Source organism: Lolium rigidum, chromosome 6, assembly GCF_022539505.1.
Source record: "Lolium rigidum isolate FL_2022 chromosome 6, APGP_CSIRO_Lrig_0.1, whole genome shotgun sequence".
Taxonomy (NCBI): Eukaryota; Viridiplantae; Streptophyta; class Magnoliopsida; order Poales; family Poaceae; genus Lolium; species Lolium rigidum.
This window is the reverse complement of record NC_061513.1, coordinates 4,349,937-4,357,094: the sequence shown is the minus strand read 5'-3', so window position 1 is coordinate 4,357,094 and position 7,158 is coordinate 4,349,937.

Below are 7,158 nucleotides of genomic sequence, written 5' to 3'. Positions count from 1 at the left end.
ACCTACTTTCCTGTGATTCATTTTGAGCTTAGGAATATTGAAAGCTATGATTGAAAGATACCTTATTTCAAAGCTTAGGTGATGTCATTAATAAACAATGTATAGAAAAAGGCACATAAGGAGTTATTTATGTATAAACTGAAAGGACGCTATATATGGAATAAAACAAATATGATTTGACACTTACAAAATTGGTGAAGATACTTACATAAGATCATCTGAATACATTAATTTCTTTTGTAGGATCAAACACAAATCCATTATGAAATATGTTCATTTTATTTGCAACAACCTTTGAGAAAAATCAGAAATCAAAAGTTGGTAAGTGTAGAACTGAAATGTATTATATGGTCCATAAAATGAGAATGAAGCAATTAGCTCAGCATACATGAACTGGCACCCTGGTCGGAAGGAAAAACATACCAACATTCAAATTACCTTATTGAACTTTATATTTCGATGGATAGTCCTTTATCAAATATTTCTTACAAATAACTCATCACTGACAATCCCCTACCAAGAATAGAACTGAGCGCTAGCAAGTCTGCTAAATAACTCATAGCATCAAATTATAGTTCCAATAATATAATTCCATTATTCTTTGCACACCATGGAGACTCTCCAGTCTCCACTTGCACGAATCTATGAACAATTCCTGCAAGTAGATGAAAATTCCACTAAATAAAAATTTGGGAAATTCGAAGCCATAGAACTGACTTTATTTACTTACAAAGGCTATAATCAGGAGGGCAAACCCTGTACATTAAGTGCTCCTGGTATTCAGGAAAAACCATCACGGAAAAGATGAGTATAAGGGAGAAATTAAATGTTCAGTAATGCAAGGAAAATAACCTATGAATCTCCCATTTATAAACAAATAAAGATAATTCCATCTATGCATAAATGGTGTCCCTCAATAGCTGTCGCCAGCCTCACCATGCATTGCCGGCTGCTACACATCCGGTTCTTGCTAGCTTAGCTTTGATGTGAAATACCCATATGCACAAAACTATACCAAGTAAACCATCAGACAATTAGATTTATCAAACCGTTGAGGATGCAATCGTTTTATATCATCAGCAAGGAACAACTTGACAGCCATGAGTGTTTGCCGGAGGACTGCTGCCGATGGAGAGACCTACTGACGAAGGTAGGAGCAGGATTGTTAAGTTTTCATTGCAGCTTTTCCTTGTCCGTGCTGATGGGAGGGTGCCAGGACCTAAAATGGATTAAAGCCCGCAAAGAACTGTCAAGAAACGATGCTTAACTGCACAAACATATCAACAAATACTTAGAAACACCTTGATGATTGTTTTAGAATTTTGTCTAGGAAGAACGAAACACCTAGTTGCAGATGTAGTTGTGTACATGTATAGGAGACTCGCAGAAGTTGTCGCCTACTGGCTTCACTCTAGAACCACGAAGCGTCGATCTTGCCAGCCTTCCGTATTGGCATGGTGTGTAGACTCATCTATAGGTATACTGCTCGAAGCCTCGGAATTCATCCCTACAACTCCATACCGCCACACGATCTTGACGGCTTAAATCACAGTGGAAGAGATCAACGATGATATCTCAAAGCTAGCTACAGGATTGCCTATGATGAACATACAGCTTGGTCGGCCGGGCGCCTTCAACCTCTTAGAGATGTGCCGTGGAGAGAGCGCTGCAGCGACAATGACTGTGGAGGAGCAGCCGCCCAGGTGGAATAGTTGTAGGATGAGGAAGAACTGGAGTCGACGTGGTCGACGATGCGTGAAGGACCAGCGGCGAAGCTTAGGCGGCTCTGAAGATGCGAGCCTGCGCCGTGTGAGCAAGACAGTTTTTCTGATCTGCATGTTTCTTCTCGAGAAGTTGTACGTGACGGACTGCTACTTTAAAGGAAAAAACATTTAGAGATTTGCTGTTAGGAGTAGCAAACTTCTCGTGATCTTATATCCGACCAATGGCCAATGTCTTAGCTGTTTAACTGAGTTCTACATCACACGGATCGCTATTTTAAAAGAAAAACATTTAGAGATATGTTGTTAGAAATAACAAACTGCTCATGATCTTATATCCGGCCAATGTCTTATCCGTTTAAATGGATTTATATATGATCAGCAACCTGCTCGGAGGATTCTTATTGGACTCTAGGGACGTTAGGCCAAAACCGTGTCAATCACCGCACCAGATATATTAGTTTCCCTGAGTCCTATCATTATGTAAACGTGTCTACGTGACCTCCTGACATTATAAATAACGTATTTTTGACTAATCTTAGCCATTAATTTTAGATCTAATTGTTTTAATTATTCTAATGATGTGGATTAATGTGGTGTCACGAATGGTGCCTCCAATTAGTAAATATAAGATGCAACTTGTTTACCATGTTCAAATTCTTGATAATAATCCTGCTCCAATTACTATTAATGAGAATAATTCTTCTTATGCCAAATTTAATGATACTTCTATGCATATGAACCATGATAAGAATGTTTTAAGTGATGGGTATATTGTGGATTTCATCAATGATGCTACCGAAAGTTATTATGAGAGAGGGAAATATGGTTATATGCATCTTAATAATATTAAGTTTCTCCTCTTTATGTTGAGAATCTTGAAGTTACTCGTGTTTTATCCTCTTATGCTTGTCACTTTGTTCTTCATGAATTCATTTGTGTACAAGATTCCTATGCATAGGAAGCATGTTAGACTTAAATGTGTTTTGAATTTGCCTCTTGATGCTCTCTTTTGCTTCAAATACTATTTCTTGCGAGTGCATCATTAAAACTGCTGAGCCCATCTTTTTTTTTTTTTTTGAAACTTTAACAGTAGGAAAGGCTCCTACTGTTTTATATTAATAATTAGGATCCAAAAAGGGATCCCAGATATTACATGATGGGTATTTACAAAGGATCTTGGTCAGTACAGAGGAAGTATTTGTGGATTACAAGCTAGAGATGATCTGATCAATGTAAGGGTGAATCCCTTCTTTTGTTCTATGTTTAAGTAGCCCAAGGTCTTCTATGAATCTTCTCTTCCAAGCTGCATAAGAAGGAGTAATATTTCTAAAGTGCAAGTTATTTCTTTCCTTCCAGATATTCCAAGCACCAATGAGAAAAACTTCCATAAATAGTGGCTTCCTCCATTGCCTGTTTCCATGCTCAATAATTTGTAATCTGTTGTGTTGAAGTGGCCAAATAAAATGTAGCCTGGACCAGCACTCTTGACTAAAAGGGCAGTGAAAAAACAGGTGCTCTACCGTTTCCTCAGGTGGATTGTCACACAGTAAGCAGTTATATCCAGTATTAAGAGTAAAGTTTCTTCTCCTGAGCATATTTCTTGTATTGATTCTATCAGATAATAATAACCAGCCGAAGAATTTCATCTTTGGAATGCTTTTTGATTTCCAGAGCCATTGTATCGAGATGTGTGGCTTTAATTCTCTGAAACAGTACTTATAATATAGCCTTGAAGAGTATTTCTCAGATTTCCATTCATAAACCCATTGATCCTGTGTATTCTCCTGAAGGTCAATATGTTGTGCATCCATCTGAAGCTGTCGTATTTCTTGTAAAGCTTCTGGGGATAAAGGAAGATTGAAAATTCCAGCAAGCGAGGTGGCAGAGAGAAAATCTGCCACAGAGATATCTTGGGAGATAACCCATGTGTTATTTTGCTACAGTACTTTGTTTTATATTTGTGTCTTGGAAGTTGTTTACTACTGTAGCAACCTCTCCTTATCTTAGTTTTATGTTTTGTTGTGCCAAGTAAAGTCTCTATGGTAAAGTTGATGCTAGATTTGGATTGCTGCGCAGAAACAGCATTGCTGTCTCGTCACGAATCTGGGTCTAATTCTCTGTAGGTAACTCAGAAAATTATGCCAATTTACGTGAGTGATCCTCAGATATGTACGCAACTTTCATTAGTTTTGAGTTTTTCCATTTGAGCAAGTCTGGTGCCATTTTAAAATTCGTCTTTACGGACTGTTCTGTTTTTGACAGATTCTGCCTTTTATTTCGCATTGCTTCTTTCGCTGTGTTGGGTGGATTTCTTTGTTCCATTACCTTCCAGTAGCTTTGAGCAATGACCAGAAGTGTTAAGAATGATTGTGTCACCTCTGAACATGTGAGTTTTTGATTATGCACTAACCCTCTAATGAGTTTGCTTAAAGTTTGGTGTGGAGGAAGTTTTCAAGGGTCAAGAGAGGAGGATGATATACTATGATCAAGAAGAGTGAAAACTCTAAGCTTGGGGATGCCCCGGTGGTTCACCCCTGCATATTTCAAGAAGACTCAAGCGTCTAAGCTTGGGGATGCCCAAGGCATCCCCTTCTTCATCGACAAATTATCAGGTTCCTTCTCTTGAAACTATATTTTTATTCGGCCACATCTTATGTACTTTGCTTGGAGCGTCTGTGTGCTTTTGTTTTTGTTTTTGTTTGAATAAATGCTTGTGTGGAAGAGAGACACGCTCCGCTGGTTCATATGAACACATGTGTTCTTAGCTTTTAATTTTCATGGCGAAGTTTCTTCTTCGTTAATTTGTTATATGGTTGGAATTGGAAAATGATACATGTAGTAAATTGCTAAAATGTCTTGAATAACTTGATACCTAGCAATTGTTGTGCTCTTATTTAAGCTCTTGCATCATATACCTTGCACCTATTAGTTAAGAAATACATAGAGCTTGTTAAAATTTGGTTTGCATGAGTGGTTTCTCTAGAGTCTAGATATTTTCTAGTAAGATGTTTGAACAACAAGGAAGACGATGTATAGTTTTATGATGCTTGTAATATGTCTTTTATGTGAGTTTTGCTGTACTAGTTCATACTTGTGTTTGCTTCAAACAACCTTGCTGGCCTAAACCTTGTATCGAGAGGGAATACTTCTCATGCATCCAAAATACTTGAGCCAACCACTATGCCATTCGTGTCCACCATACCTACCTACTACATGGTATTTATCCGCCATTCCAAAGTAAATTGCTTGAGTGCTACCTTTAAAATTCCATCATTCACCTTTGCAATATATAGCTCATGGGACAAATAGCTTAAAAACTATTGTGGTATTGAATATGTACTTATGCACTTTATCTCTTATTAAGTTGCTTGTTGTGCGATAACCATGTTTCGGGGACGCCATCAACTATTCTTTGTTGAATATCATGTGAGTTGCTATGCATGTCCGTCTTGTCCGAAGTAAGAGAGATCTACCACCTTCATGGTTGGAGCATGCATATTGTTAGAGAAGAACTTTGGGCCGCTAACTAAAGCCATGATTCATGGTGGAAGTTTCAGTTTGGACATATATCCTCAATCTCATATGAGAATAATAATTGTTGCCACATGCTTATGCATTAAAGAGGAGTCCATTATCTGTTGTCCATGTTGTCCCGGTATGGATGTCTAAGTTGAGAATAATCAAAAGCGAGAAATCCAAAATGCGAGCTTTCTCCTTAGACCTTTGTACAGAGCGGCATGGAGGTACCCCATTGTGACACTTGGTTAAAACATGTGCATTGCAAAGATCCGGTAGTCCAAGCTAATTAGGACAAGGTGCGGGCACTATTAGTATACTATGCATGAGGCTTGCAACTTGTAAGATATAATTTACATGATGCATATGCTTTATTACTACCGTTGACAAAATTGTTTCATGTTTTCAAAATAAAAGCTCTAGCACAAATATAGCAATCGATGCTTTCCTCTTTGAAGGACCATTCTTTTACTTTTATTGTTGAGTCAGTTCACCTATCTTTCTCCACCTCAAGAAGCAAACATTTGTGTGAACTGTGCATTGATTCTTACATACTTGCTTATTGCATTTGTTATATTGCTTTGCATTGACAACTATCCATGAGATATACATGTTACAAGTTGAAAGCAACCGCTGAAACTTAATCTTCCATAGTGTTGTTTCAATGTCTCTACTAAGAATTTATTGCTTTATGAGTAACTCTTATGCAAGACTTATTGATGCTTGTCTTGAAAGTACTATTCATGAAAAGTCTTTGCTATATGATTCAATTGTTTACTCATTGCATTAACATTGTTTTGAATCGCTGCATTCATCTCATATGCTTTACAATAGTATGATTAAGATTATGTTGGTAGCATGTCACCTCATAAATTATCTTTTATCGTTTACCTACTCGAGGACGAGTAGGAACTAAGCTTGGGGATGCCGATACGTCTCCAACGTATCTATAATTTCCGATGTTCCATGCTTGTTTTATGACAATACCAACATGTTTTGTTCACACTTTATATCATTTTTATGCGTTTTCCGGAACTAACCTATTGACGAGATGCCGAAAGGCCAGCTTGTCTGTTTTCTCGCTGTTTTTGGTTTCGAAATCCTAGTAAGGAAATATTTTCGGAATCGGACGAAATCAATTCCGGGGATCTTATAATTTCGCGAAGCTTCCGGAGCACCGGAGAAGGGCCGGAGAGGTGCCGTGGGGGCCACACCACACCCCGGCGCGGCCGGGGGGGCGCGCCCCCTATAGTGTGGGCAGCCCGTGGCCCCTCCGACTCCGATTCTTCGCCTATATAAGCCGTCGTGACCTAAAAACATCGACGAAAAAACCACGAGACGGAAAACCTTCCGCGAGCCACCGCCATCGCGAAGCCAAGATCCGGGGGACAGGAGTCTCTCGTTCCGGCACCCTGCCGGAGTGGGGAAGTGCCCCCGGAAGGCTTCTCCATCGACACCGCTGCCATCTCCACCGCCATCTTCATCACCGCTGCTCGCTCCCATGAGGAGGGAGTAGTTCTCCATCGAGGCTCGGGGCTGTACCGGTAGCTATGTGGTTCATCTCTCTTCCATGTACTTCAATACAATGATCTCATGAGCTGCTTTACATGATTGAGATTCATATGAGTTTTGTATCACAATTCATCTTTGTGCTACTCTAGTGATGTTATTAAAGTAGTTCTATTCCTCCTGCACGTGTGTAAAGGTGACTAGTGTGTGCACCGTGTGGTTCTTGTCGTAGGCTATGATCATGATCTCTTGTAGATTGTGGAGTTAATTATCATTATGATGGTATTGATGTGATCTATTCCTCCTACATATGCATGAAGGTTACGGTGTGCATGCTATGCTAGTACTTGGTTTAGTCTCGTTGATCTATCTTACACTAAAGGTTACTAAAACATGAGCATTATTGTGG